This window comes from Blastomyces gilchristii (genome assembly GCF_000003855.2).
Source record: "Blastomyces gilchristii SLH14081 genomic scaffold supercont1.3, whole genome shotgun sequence".
Lineage (NCBI taxonomy): Eukaryota > Fungi > Ascomycota > Eurotiomycetes > Onygenales > Ajellomycetaceae > Blastomyces > Blastomyces gilchristii.
Window position 1 is genome coordinate 5,535,213 of NW_003101680.1, and position 13,109 is coordinate 5,548,321.

Below are 13,109 nucleotides of genomic sequence, written 5' to 3' on the forward strand. Positions count from 1 at the left end.
TTCACAGAAGACTGATAATAATTGAAAGATAAAATAAAAATAAAAGAAACAGTAAAATGTGAAAAATATAAAGCTTGCTTAATTGAAAAAATTACTAGCTTATGAAAAGTTATATAGTGAAAGAATTAAGAAGTCAGAATATATAACTTAACACTCTCACTTATCAGAGTAATTATATATAATATTACATATAAAATTCATCTTTAAATCACATGCAGATATAAAAACAACTGAAATAAAAAAAAATCAGTTATAAAATTTATTATTTTTTTTATCTTTTTATTTCTTTATCTTAATATTCTTCTTTTAATATATATATTTCAATAATTTAAGTGATTTAATAAACTCACCTGCTATGTTTTTTTTTGATAGATGAAATATATTAAATAGATATTTTATTCTTACAGACAAGATTCTGAAGAATATGAAAATAGATTTTTATATACATTAATCAGTGTGAATTACTTCAGAAGAAAATAGATTTATAACAGATTTATTATCAGTATAAATTGTATAAATAAAATTATTAACTAAGATGAGAATGAAGTAATTATCAGTATTTAAATTATTAAAATAAAATGAAATAAATTCAATATTTTTTAAAAGCTTGTGTAAATAGATAAGCTTATAAACAGTTTCAGAAAATATAATATATTCAGTTTTAATTAATAATTTAAAAATTTCAGTTTGTCAACAGCTTTATTATATAACAGATTTATCTTTTATATATATAATATAGCTGATAATTGAATAGAATTCTGAATCTCTATTAACTCAATTAATATCAGTATATATTATAAATTTAATATCAGTATCTCTGTAAAATATTATATCTTTATTAATTAAGTTTTATAAATATTGAAATGTATATAATTATTTAAATACAGCTCAGTTCTTTAAATTATATATTAATACTCTGATTTCAAAACTCTTATCTGATAACATCTGTGAATAATTACTTTGTATATATATATCTCTGAATTTATAACAGGCCTACGCTGAATAGATCAGTATAATATATAGGTCTTATAATACAAAAGTGAAAAATATTAAAGAAGGAAAAAAGAGAAAGTACAGAAATCAGTGATCAGAGTGAATATTTATACATGTACATAGTAAAGCTTCAGAGTGAAAGAATAGAAATTTCATGAGTCTTTCAGCTGAGAATTGATAACTGAGAATTGAAGCTTTCAGTGAAATCTATGAAGTGTAATAGAATAGTCTATATAATTGATTAAGTGCAGTCTGTTATATTAATCTCTTCTTTTCAGAAGTGATATAGAGTTGTGAGTGTATAGTTCTTATTAATCAAGAGCTGCTGTCTCAGATAACACAGAGCTCAGAGTCTAGATTAGATGATTATAACTGACTCATTTCATAAGATATTATCAGTTATAGCTGTAAGATCTCTTATCAAGAATATCTTCAATCTTCTATTCAAGTTTATTATTTTCTTTTATGATTTCTGACAGCTGTCTGTTGAAAGTCAGTTAAGAAGAAAATGAATCAGTGACAGCATGATGAAGTAAGCTTATATAGAAGATATTATGAATCTCTGATAATATGTCAAGACAGTAGTTATAACTGTCTAGAACTTCTATCACTTTATACTTGATATAATGATGATTCAGTGTACAAGATGAGTATATAATCTGTATATTCTTAAGATTCAATCATATCAGATCTTCTATCTTATATTACTCAGTGAGATCTCAGTAGACATTGATTCAATCTTCTTAATCTTGTTTAGCACTTACTATGAAGGCTTCAGCTCAGTCATAAGTATCTCAGAGCTTTATTACTATATTATCAGCAATCTGAATCAGACTGTAAGAATTTGATATAAACTGTGTAATCTTTAGAAGATTTAACACTTTCATGTGATAATCATGTGTAAGAAAGAACAGGCTTATATCTATTAAAACAGTATCTTGATTATTGATAGTAATCTCTATATATAGAAGAAGATCATATCAATCATTCTGTGAATAATTATAGAACTTATACAGATAGTTCTTTACAGTCTGAATTATTCATTCTAATGCATTATCAGTCTCAGAGTGATAGACAGTTAACAAACAGTGTATAATCTTGAGAACTTGACAGATTCTTGTTCAGAGAGTACTCATGAATTGATGACTCTGATTCAAGACTATAGATCTCAGTAATTCATATATCTGATAGAACAGACTCTGTAGAAAGACTTCAGTGACTTATTCAATATTTATCTTATTATAAGATTTCAATATTATATCTTTGCTTAATTAGTTTACAATAATCAGAATGTTACTACAACTCTTACTCTCAGAGAGATTAATAGTGAAGTTAATTACTACATCTCATCAGATTCTATCAGAGATATTAAGTGATTTCAGTAGATCTTTTCTACAGTTCTTTTACAAGATAATAAAAGAATAACAGTTGCAGTTTCAGATAAAATATCTGATACTATTTAATATCTCAGATCAGTAGAACTCTTAAAAGATCATTTGATACAATTGCTTATAATCTGAATAATCAGTTATATACAAATCATGCATCTCTTACATTATTCAGATGTGTAAGAGTTCAGAGTAAGAGACTTCATATCATTCACAGAATTACAGAGTGTTATTGTTATCAATTAAGTATTCTGAGATGTCAATTCTTATATGTAGTTCTGAGAGGAATCAGAGTGCTTCTTGATATACTGCTTCAGTGAGCACTTGAAGAAGTTCATCAGTTTAAGCTATTATATACTACAATTCATTCAGTGTAGATTCAGAAGAAGTTGAGATATCAGTATCAGTGTTAATATCAGTGACAGTTCAGAGAAGAAATGTTCTAATTAGAGAAGTATATATAGTATCATGAATTGTTTCATCTTGATTAACTAATATCTTCAGATTTAAGAGCTGATGTTCTCAGTTCATTCAATAGATATCTGTTACATTGAAAGACATATCTTACTCTTGTCATGAGAGAGCATCTATCATTGAGTTCTGACTGCTGAGATGATAGTGTATAGTAAAATGAAAACAGTTTAATAGCTTAAATCATTATATCTGACATTTGATAGGCTTGTAGATAATTGTGAAATGCTTGAGATTCTTATAATCTGTGATTATCTCAAATTTGAAGATACTTCAGAGTTTAGAATCTCATTCTTCTAGACAGTATATAATTGTGAGAAGTTTCTTATCATAGATCTTATAATTGCATTCAGTGAGACTCAGTTTCTTAGACATGAAGATATATAATTGTAAGACATCTTTATTATCATATTATAATATAGCTTCTTCTATGATATAGTCAGAGAAGTCAGCTTCAATAACTGTCTTATGATCAGAATCAAATATTATCAATAGAGAGATATTAATGAATATTCTCTTTATCTATATAAATGCAGCTTCAGCATCTGCTGATCACTGAAATACTGAGTTCTTCTTGATAAGTTCTGTAAGTGATCTTACAATATCTGAGAAGTTTTGTATAAATCACTGATAGAAGTTAGTAAATTCAATGAAGCTTTGTACATCTTTCACAGTATATAAAGCTTTTCATTCAAGAATGACAGAGATCTTCTCAGAATTCATTTAAATCTTCTTATCAGCTTTTATAATAAAATCTAAGTATTTTGTACTCTTGACTTTGAAATCACACTTATTAATATCTATTAATAGTTCTGCTTCTTGTAATTATTGTAATACTCTCTGTATATATTTCTGATATTTCTTTCTGAATTCATCAGTGAAGATGAGAATTTTATTTAGATATACAGATACAAACTTATTAAGAAAATCTCAGAGTGCTCAGTTGATATACTTCTGAAATATACTGAGAGTGTTAATCAGGTTCAAAGAGTGTGACTATCATTTCAAAGAAATTATAATATGTTCAGAATGCTGTAAGTTATTCATCTTCTTTTAGTGATATAATCTTATTAAACATAGCAATAATATCTAGCTTTATAAATCATTGAGCTTGTCTGATACATGCTAGAGTTTCATTAATAAGAGATAAGAAATAACAATCTTTCTTTATCAATCTATTCAGATCTTGATAGTTTACACAGAATTAAAGTTCTTTATTTGATTTCTTTGTAAAGAGAATAGAAGCTGCAGTGAAAGAGTTACTAATATGTATAAATCTCTTATTTAATAGATTATTAAGTGTCTTCTGAAGAAGAAGAAGTTCATCTTGAGACATATTGTAAAGAGAGTCTTCTGATGACTTGAGATTCTTATTATTCTTCTTTTCTAACTTAATACTATGATTCACTTCTGAGTCTTGTAAGAGAGGTATATTTATAATGTTATCTTATCAGAAGATATCTAGATATTCATGATATTATTAGAAGAGTTTTGTATAACAATCTATTATTGTAGTACAGAATAACTTCTCTAGAGTGTTCTTAATATCAGTCAGACTGATGGAATAGATTGCTATATAATTCTACTATTAATGACTTTATCAGTAGTCTCATTGATGACTTCTTTTTCAGAGTATTTCATAATTATTAACAGAGATCTGTGTAAGATTCATAGTCTTGTAAATATTATCTTCATGAATTCTATCACTGTTAGAGAATATTAAGCTTCTATTTTAAGCATTTAATAAGATGTCTTATTCAGATAGTCAGACAAGTTCTAGTATAAGATTATAGTCAAGATTATCAACTTTATATATATAAGCAGCTTCACATTGATATTGTAAGAATAAGTGCTCGCAGGCGATTATTCAAGTGTTTGCAGCTTGACGTGATATGTACTGTTAACTACTAGAAGTATTCATGATAGAAAGATAAAATATAGAGATCAAATGTATAATAGTATTCAAGCTGAGTTATGAATAGTATTCATAAACTTCAGTCTATATAGTTATGTGTAGTCAAGAGTCACTAGCTCTATTAATTACATGAAAGATAGAAATAGAGATAAAGAATCTATAAGAAGCAGGATTTCTTACATATCTTTTCCTCTCTAAGACTTTGTTCATGAAGTCTTTCACTGAGTGACTTTATAGAATCAGCTCAGCACTGCAGTGATACTCACTAAAAATTCTTCATATTTATAAAAAATCTCAGTGAGGAAAAATCTCTTGTTATTATAAAGAAAAAAGAGTCTGTTACTCAGTTTCTTATTCTATAAGATTCTTTATAATTTATAGATTCTTCTTTAACTATTACACAGATTTATCTTGCATCTTTCATACAGAAGAGTTTCAGTTGACTCTTAATTATTTTCATAAAATTCATATATAATTATTACACAGATCTGTCTCATAAATGAATTACTCTCTATGAGATCACTCTCATTAAAAAGAAGTATTTATAAGTTAATCTTTCACTTATTCTTATAAATCATTGTTCTTTGATATTATAGAATTGTGAGAAATTTTTCATTCTTTTATTAACTCTGTAGAATTGTAGAATCAAGATATCTATAATCTATAATCACTCTTTATAGTTATATAGAAAGATTCAGATCTGTAATTCATAATCACTTTTATTTACTAGAGTAATCTGACTGTTCTGTGAGATTACTCACAGTGTAAGTAAATCTCTTTAAAGTAGTATAAATATCTCAGATCTGTCTGTAAAATCTTATCTTTTTTTTTCTTTTTCTATAACAGCTTCTATCTCTATAAACTGTGAGTATTCTTATTTATTCATAAAGTGTTTTCACTCAGATAATAGAGAGAGAGTATTTCTAATAATATCTGTATATTAATTCAAGAACTTCTCAAGAATAAAAAATTTTTCAATTTTAATATCTTTATAAACAATGTCTGACTGCTGCTGAGCTTCTTATGAGTGTTCTCATAACTTCTCTAATCACTTTTTACTGGCTGATGAAGCAGAGACACTGCTGTTCACAATCATATCTTCATTCTTCTCAGCCCTGTCATCACACCCGATCTTCAGGTCAGCAGCTAACTCCATGCCTCTCTCAGACCAGTCTCTGACTTCAAGCAGTGTAGTCCCTCTCTTTGCTGTAAGTCTTCTCACAAGTAATTCCTTACAGATTCTAGCTGACAGTTCTTGCAAAGCTTCTGATGTTGTCAGTGTCTCCTGCAGCTTCACAGGCCTGCCCCGGTGGCCGAATGGTTAATGCGGCCACCCGGTAGCGCCTTGGCGTGGGAAACCAAGGCGCGTGGGTTTGAAACCCGCAGGGGATACATTAAATCCGGAACTCAAGCACCTCAGGTTCCTAATAAATACAGAGGTGTACAAATCACTTCAATGAATTGCTCTATGTTCCTAGGCTGGGAAGTTATTATCACATGTATCTAATTGTCACTTCTTTGTATTTTCCTATGTTCTTGTTATCTTGGTGTGATCTCAACACCTGTATTTCCTCCTGTATAATCAACACTTGACCTGTATTTAACATCATGCAAGGACTCATTATAAGCTCCGCTTGCATATGAGTATAATGAAAGAATAATAATAATAATAATAATAATAATAATAGCTTCACAGGCCTATGATCACTCTCTCTCTGCCCGCACAATCTCTGATCAGGCATATACAAATATGCCTAGGTTTTCTATCAATAATTCTCATGCCATGGTGCATTTCTGCAATCTCATTGTCAATGAGAGATGAGTTCTCAGATACCTGCAAAATCTGAGTAATTAAGACAATACAAATGTCATGAATTTGTGACAGAAGTTAATCTGAATAGATAAGCCTTCTCTTCACATCTCAATTGTTTTCAGACTGAATACTTCAGCATAACTGAGAAAGCAGACACAGCTTTATAAGAGATATCTGATCACATATACAGATAGTCAGCTCTTAAGACTCTGTTATAACTGTATATATTCTGATATTCAGCTTCTCTGAAGTCTGTGCATTTCTGATAATCTTTATATCAAATACAACAATTGTCTATATCATAGATATAATACTCTCTACTTCTTTGAAGAGAGAAATTGATAGTTATGAGAAGATTAAGTATTATAAGTATTGAGAATATAAGTTTAAGTTTTCTTTATTTTTTCTTTATTAATCTCTAAATTATGTTCATAATTCTGTTTATTTTCTTGTTTTTTAGCTTTAATAAGAGTATGATTTCTTCTTTTCTTATATACACTACAGACTGTTCATCTTAGTAGAAACTTATTATCTTATAAACTAGAACTTATAAATGACAGTATTAATATCTTTATTATAATCAGATTCTTAGTAAAGATCATATCATTTTAACTTATCAGAATTCACAGTATAAAAGTTATATCTCAGCTTCTGCAGATATCTTATCTATCTGAATAATTCTCAAGTGAACTTATTCATCTTATCAGAATATTCTTATCACTGAATCTTAAATCAGAGCTTATAATCTCACTTCTCTGAATTAATAATCTCTTTAATCTGATATTCTCTTTCACTCTCTAATACTTTGTAAACAGAGTGATGAGTCACAGAGTTCTCTTCTGAGAATTTCTTATATTTATGAAGTAAAGAGATATGAAAAATATTGTATATCTATAACTCAGATAACAGTTTCAATTTATAGAACTGTAAACTAACTTTCTTCATAATCTTACAAAGCTCTGTTTACAGAAGATTCAGCTTCTTACTAGATCTTTATATAGTAATATTTTCTAGACTCAGTCAGACTCTATTATCTTTCTTAAAACTCTTTATAATATACTTGAAGTTATAGTATCTCTTCTGATACTCTTGAGTCTTTCTCAAGAATTTGCAGGCTTTCTCTCAGATCTTCTGAATTCTCTCAGTCTGTTCATAAGCATTATCATACTCTATAGTGTACTCTTGTAAGTTCATCAAGATTATTCATGAATAAGTCTCAGTGAGTATTTCAAAGAGAATTTTATCTATACTAACATACTTTGAGTTGTTATATATGAACTTCATAAGTGATAATCAATACACTTAGTTATTCTGATTATAATTGATAAAGTATTATAGATACTGTTTTAATATACTTATCAGACATTCTGTCTGATTATCTATCTGTTAATAAAAAGTCATACTTAAATCTCATGAGATCTTCAGTATAGTTATCAGATCAGATCAGAACTCTTCTGTAAAGATTAATCTTCTATCTAAGATAATATTTATAGATAATTCATGCAATCAGATTATATTATAGACAAAGATATAAGTTAAATTCTTTAACTTCAAGTTCTTACAGATGAGTATAAAGTGTGTCATCTTAGTAAAGTAATTCACTATTATCAGCACACTGTTAAAGCAGGCATTATATATATTCTTACTTTCAGAGAGGCTTACAAGAGCATTCATTTCTAGCTGTTCTCAAGATTCTCATAGAATGAGTAGAGAAGTAAGTTCTTTATATAATCTGAACTACACTATCTGTGAACTCTGATAAACAGCACAAGAATTCACTATCTTCTTTATAAGTTCTTATATCTTCAGTCAGAAGTATTTTCTTACAAGTAACTCATGAGTTCTAGTATCTGTAAAATGACTCACTAGAGAAGAGTCATGATATCTTTTAATAAGTTCTATGTATAGAAACTTAGTCATAGATATATAAATCTGACTCTCTCTTTATAAGAGATTATTTAAGTCTCTTTAATTCTTTATTTCTACAGAGTTGATCTCTGCTGTAAGCAGTTTCTGAATATACTGAGTATATTCATTCTTCAGTTATAGTTCAGACAATCTGAATAGAAGATCTTATAAAGACTTATACTCTGTTTTCTCTTACATCAGATCTTTCACAGTACTTCTCAAAGTCTGCAAACTCTTCAGATTATAAGTACTCTCTTCAAGAATTCTTGCAGAGATTCTCAGAGTGTTAACTCTTAGTGTTATAGAAAGTAGTTGTATAGATTTCTTCTCTTTCTCTTTTCTCTTCTCTTACAGAAGATTGAAAGACTCTTCAGTCAATCTCTTCATAATACTCAGTCTGAGCATTTTATAAAGCTTTTCTGCCTTCTCTAGTCTCTCTATATCTGTCACTCTGATCTTCTTAACATAGTCTGATCTATGAGAGAGTTTATTCACTGAGTTCTTAGTTCTCTTAATATATTCTATCTTGAATCAGAACTCACTCAGTCTCTGAGCTCAGTGAATCTGTTATTATAAGAGTTTCTTGATTGAAGTAAACTATTATAAGCTGTTATAATTAGTTCTAACAGTAATCACTGTTATAAGACTCTTAAAGTAGTGATATTAGTAATGAAAGAATTTCACTATTGTAAGAAGCTTCTGATTATAAATGTTATAGTTAATCTTTATAAGTTGTATCTTCTATGAGAAAAAGATCACTGAAACCCAGTTCTTATTTAACTGTAGTTATGAGACTATTTCTGAAATTATAAAGAAGAAGACATCTGTCTTCAATCTGATTGAGAGTAAGAGATTAAAGTGGAATAGCATCACTGTATCTGTAAATACCTGTTTCAATCTTACAAAGATCTCATAAGCTTCTGAGATAAGAAAGTTCTCACAGTTCTCTCTTCTTAACAATCTTTTCATTCTCTATTTATAGAATGACTTCTTCTTATTTTCATTCTTCAGTATGTCTGTAAGAGTCAAGAAGATTCTTACAAATGCAAAGATAAATCATCTATAGAAATTCATAAAGCTTAGAAAGATCTGAATCTCATAAATACTAGTTAACTTCAGTCATGATAGAATAGTCTCAATCTATGAAGATTTTATCTGAATATCATCTACAGTGATTACATATTCTAGGAAATTAATTCAGTGAGTACTGAAGTTGTACTTTGTAAGCTTAATATACAGTTCTGTCTCATCTAAGATCTTTAATATACTTTGCACATGCTCAGTGTGTTCTTTCTTCTTTATAAAGTACATCATCACATCATTCAGATATATTATTATGAAGATATTCAGATATATACAAAGTGTTTTATTAATGAAAGACTGAAATACTGTGAGAGTATTAGTCAGATCAAAAGACATCACTAGATATTTAAATAATCTCAGTGCAGTTTTAAAGACAGTCTTTTATTTATTCTCAGACTGTATTCACAGCTGTGTATATATATTAATCATATTCAGTTGTGTGAATATGACAGCTTCTGTAAGATAATTGATCATATTCTCAATCAGAGACAGAGAATAGCAGCTTCTTATAGTCTTGAAGTTCAGATTATAATAGTCTACATACAATCTGAGATCTTCATTCTTCTTCTTTATAAATATCACAGAGGCTCTCACAGAGATCTGTAAAGATTAAATGAAGTCATTCTTCAGATTCTTCTTCACATAGACCTGTAAGACCTCTGTCTCATGATGAGAGAGCTTATAGATTAGTTTTCAGAAGAGTTTCTGCTCTTCTATCAAATCTATTATCAGATTCTTCTCATAATGAGAGAAAAGCTCAGCTGTCTTTACTGAACTGAACATCTATATAAGATCTCAGTATTTCTCTGATATCTAAAGCTCAGTTTTCATGACTGCAAGATTCTCAGACACTTACAAAGTTATTATATAGATAAGCTTATCTTCTCTAATCAACTCTGCAGTATTAACTGATTCTATCTCTATAAGTGAGTCTGTCAACACTGATCAGAAGTATAAACCTGACTTATAAACAGCTATATGCAGATTGTGTCTTTGAAGTTATACAAGTCTTAAGTATATATCATCTGTGATATCTATAATAATCACAGTTTCTGCAAATCTTCTTCAGATTTCAGAGAGATCTTGTAATTCAAAGATGACTCTTATAAGTCTCTCAGCTCTCAGATCTGAGTTCTCACACTCTGCTTATTATAAGAGCAGATTCTCAGTTTTCATCTTTCAGCTCATTCACTTCATGAGCTTTAGAGACACTACAGTGACCTGAGATTCTGAGTTTATCAATACTTTTCATACTTGTAGAACAGCAGTACTGCAGTATAATCTCTTCTCATAAGCAAGCATTTTCATCAGAGAAACAACAGATTCAGATGTCAGCTTCAAGACTCTTAAGAAGGCTGTTACTGACTCTGTTCACAACTTCTCAAATTTCTATTTTGATTTATTCAGACAGTTTGTGTGAAGATATTCTGATTTAGAATAGATGAAGCAGAGTCTCTTTTTCTTAATCTCTTTATTATATACTCTGTTTACAGAAGCTTGTAAAGCTCTCTCTCTCTGCTTAGTAGTCAGACATAAATCTCTCTGTGTCTTGTCATCTTTTTCTGATAAATCTGTTCTCTATTATTCTGGCTCTTACAGAGTCAGTCAGTGATCTGCTCTTTACAGATCTGTGACTCTCATAGTAATCTATAAGTAATGAATGAGAGTTATCAGTTTCTTCAGAATCAAGAACTTAGAGTCTTACTCAATGAGCTTATTCTGTATATCTTTATTCAGCTTCTTTATAAATATCATCATTCAGGTCTTATTTCAGATGTCTGTTTTCACAGATCTTAATTCATATCACAATTTCATAAAGTACTGTGAGTAGTCTTTATCAGATTTCTTACCTCTTTTTCTAATATTGATAATTACAGCTCAGATATTCTCTGTTCAGCTCACAGAGTCTCTCAACTTATTCTCTAGATAGATCTTGAGAATAGATTAGTAGAATCTCTCATAATTATTCTCTAGATAATTCAGTCAGTTCTTGACTTCAGTGTAATAGAGATCTGTTATTATATAGATAACAGCTTCTTCATCTTTTATATTACATAGTCAGGCTTGTAAGTCAATTTCAAATACAAACTCACAAAAGCTTTTATAGATTATGATTTGATAAGTAATCTTAAGTAATCACAGCTTAAGAAAGTTTCTTTTCAGTTTGCAGGTATCTCTGAAGATTATGTCTAGAGACTCAGTTTAAGAATGTTTATAGACAGTAAGCATTTCTTGTAGAAAAATAGCTTAATCTTATAAAAGATACTCAAGAATGTTCTTCACTGAGATTGATTCATTTGTGAGTTTGAAGAGTTTCTCTATCACAGATGCAGAGAATAATATTCTATAAGTGATTGATAAGTTCTCTGAGACTTCTTTTATAAAAGCTATTCATGGTTCAGATGACTGCTTCTGAGTGTCTGTAGTAGAGTTTACAGAGATTGAAGTATATGAGTTTCTAGTTCTTTCAGTCATAATGAGTGATTGCTAACTGACAGAGCTTGAAATGTAAGAATAAGTGCTCACAGGTGATTATTCAGGTGTTTGCAGCTTGATATAATATGTACTATTAACTACTAGAAGTATTCACAGTAGAAAGATAAAATATAGAGATTAAATGTATAATAGTATTCAAGCTGAGTTATGAATAGTATTCATGAACTCCAGTCTATATAGTTGTGTGTAGCCAAGGGCCGCTAGCCCTATTGATTACGCGAGAGATAGGAATAGGGGTAAAGGATCCGCGAGGAGCGGGATTTCTTACAGATATTCTCTGATATTTATGTTTAGTTTCACTATGTAATAAGTGTGAATGTCTTTTGAATCATCAAATTCTGTAAGAAGTCAGAGTTTTAACAAGAAGATACACTGAAGGTTATAACATCTTAGAACTGAAGATTTAATTATTGTATAGTGACATAAATTACTATCTATCATAGCTTTTATATTATATATATTATCAATCACAGTAGATATAAGAATTACATTCATTATCATTTTCTCTTCAAATTATTATTATTCAATCTCTTCAAGCTTCTGTTTATGAATTTAAACAGAAGCTAATCTTTTCTTTGTTTTATTAGAATGTTCTCATAGTTATCTTCTGAATCTTTCTTCAATGTAATGTGATTGACATAAACTGTCAGTATTAATCTTTCTTTTGAATAAGAAGATACATAGACTAATTAGCAGCTGAAAGTAATATATTCTGATTGATTATAATTAATGCATATCTCTCATTGATATTAATTAGTGACTTCTTCAGAAGTGATCTCAGAGACTTGAAAGCCTGTTCAGATAATGAAAACTCTTGCTTATACATAGATATTTAAGTTCACTCAATTCATAGCATCTGTATTGTCATTCTTCAGTGCAGATATATAAGTGACTAAGGTGTAATATCTTCTATCACTGTTCTGTATACTCTTGAGCTTGATCAGACAGTCATTTAATGTTCAGAGTTATATGCAGAAGTCTTTATAAGTTAGATCTTTATTTACACTTATAAGAGTCTGTAAGAGTTTGAAAGTTAATACTT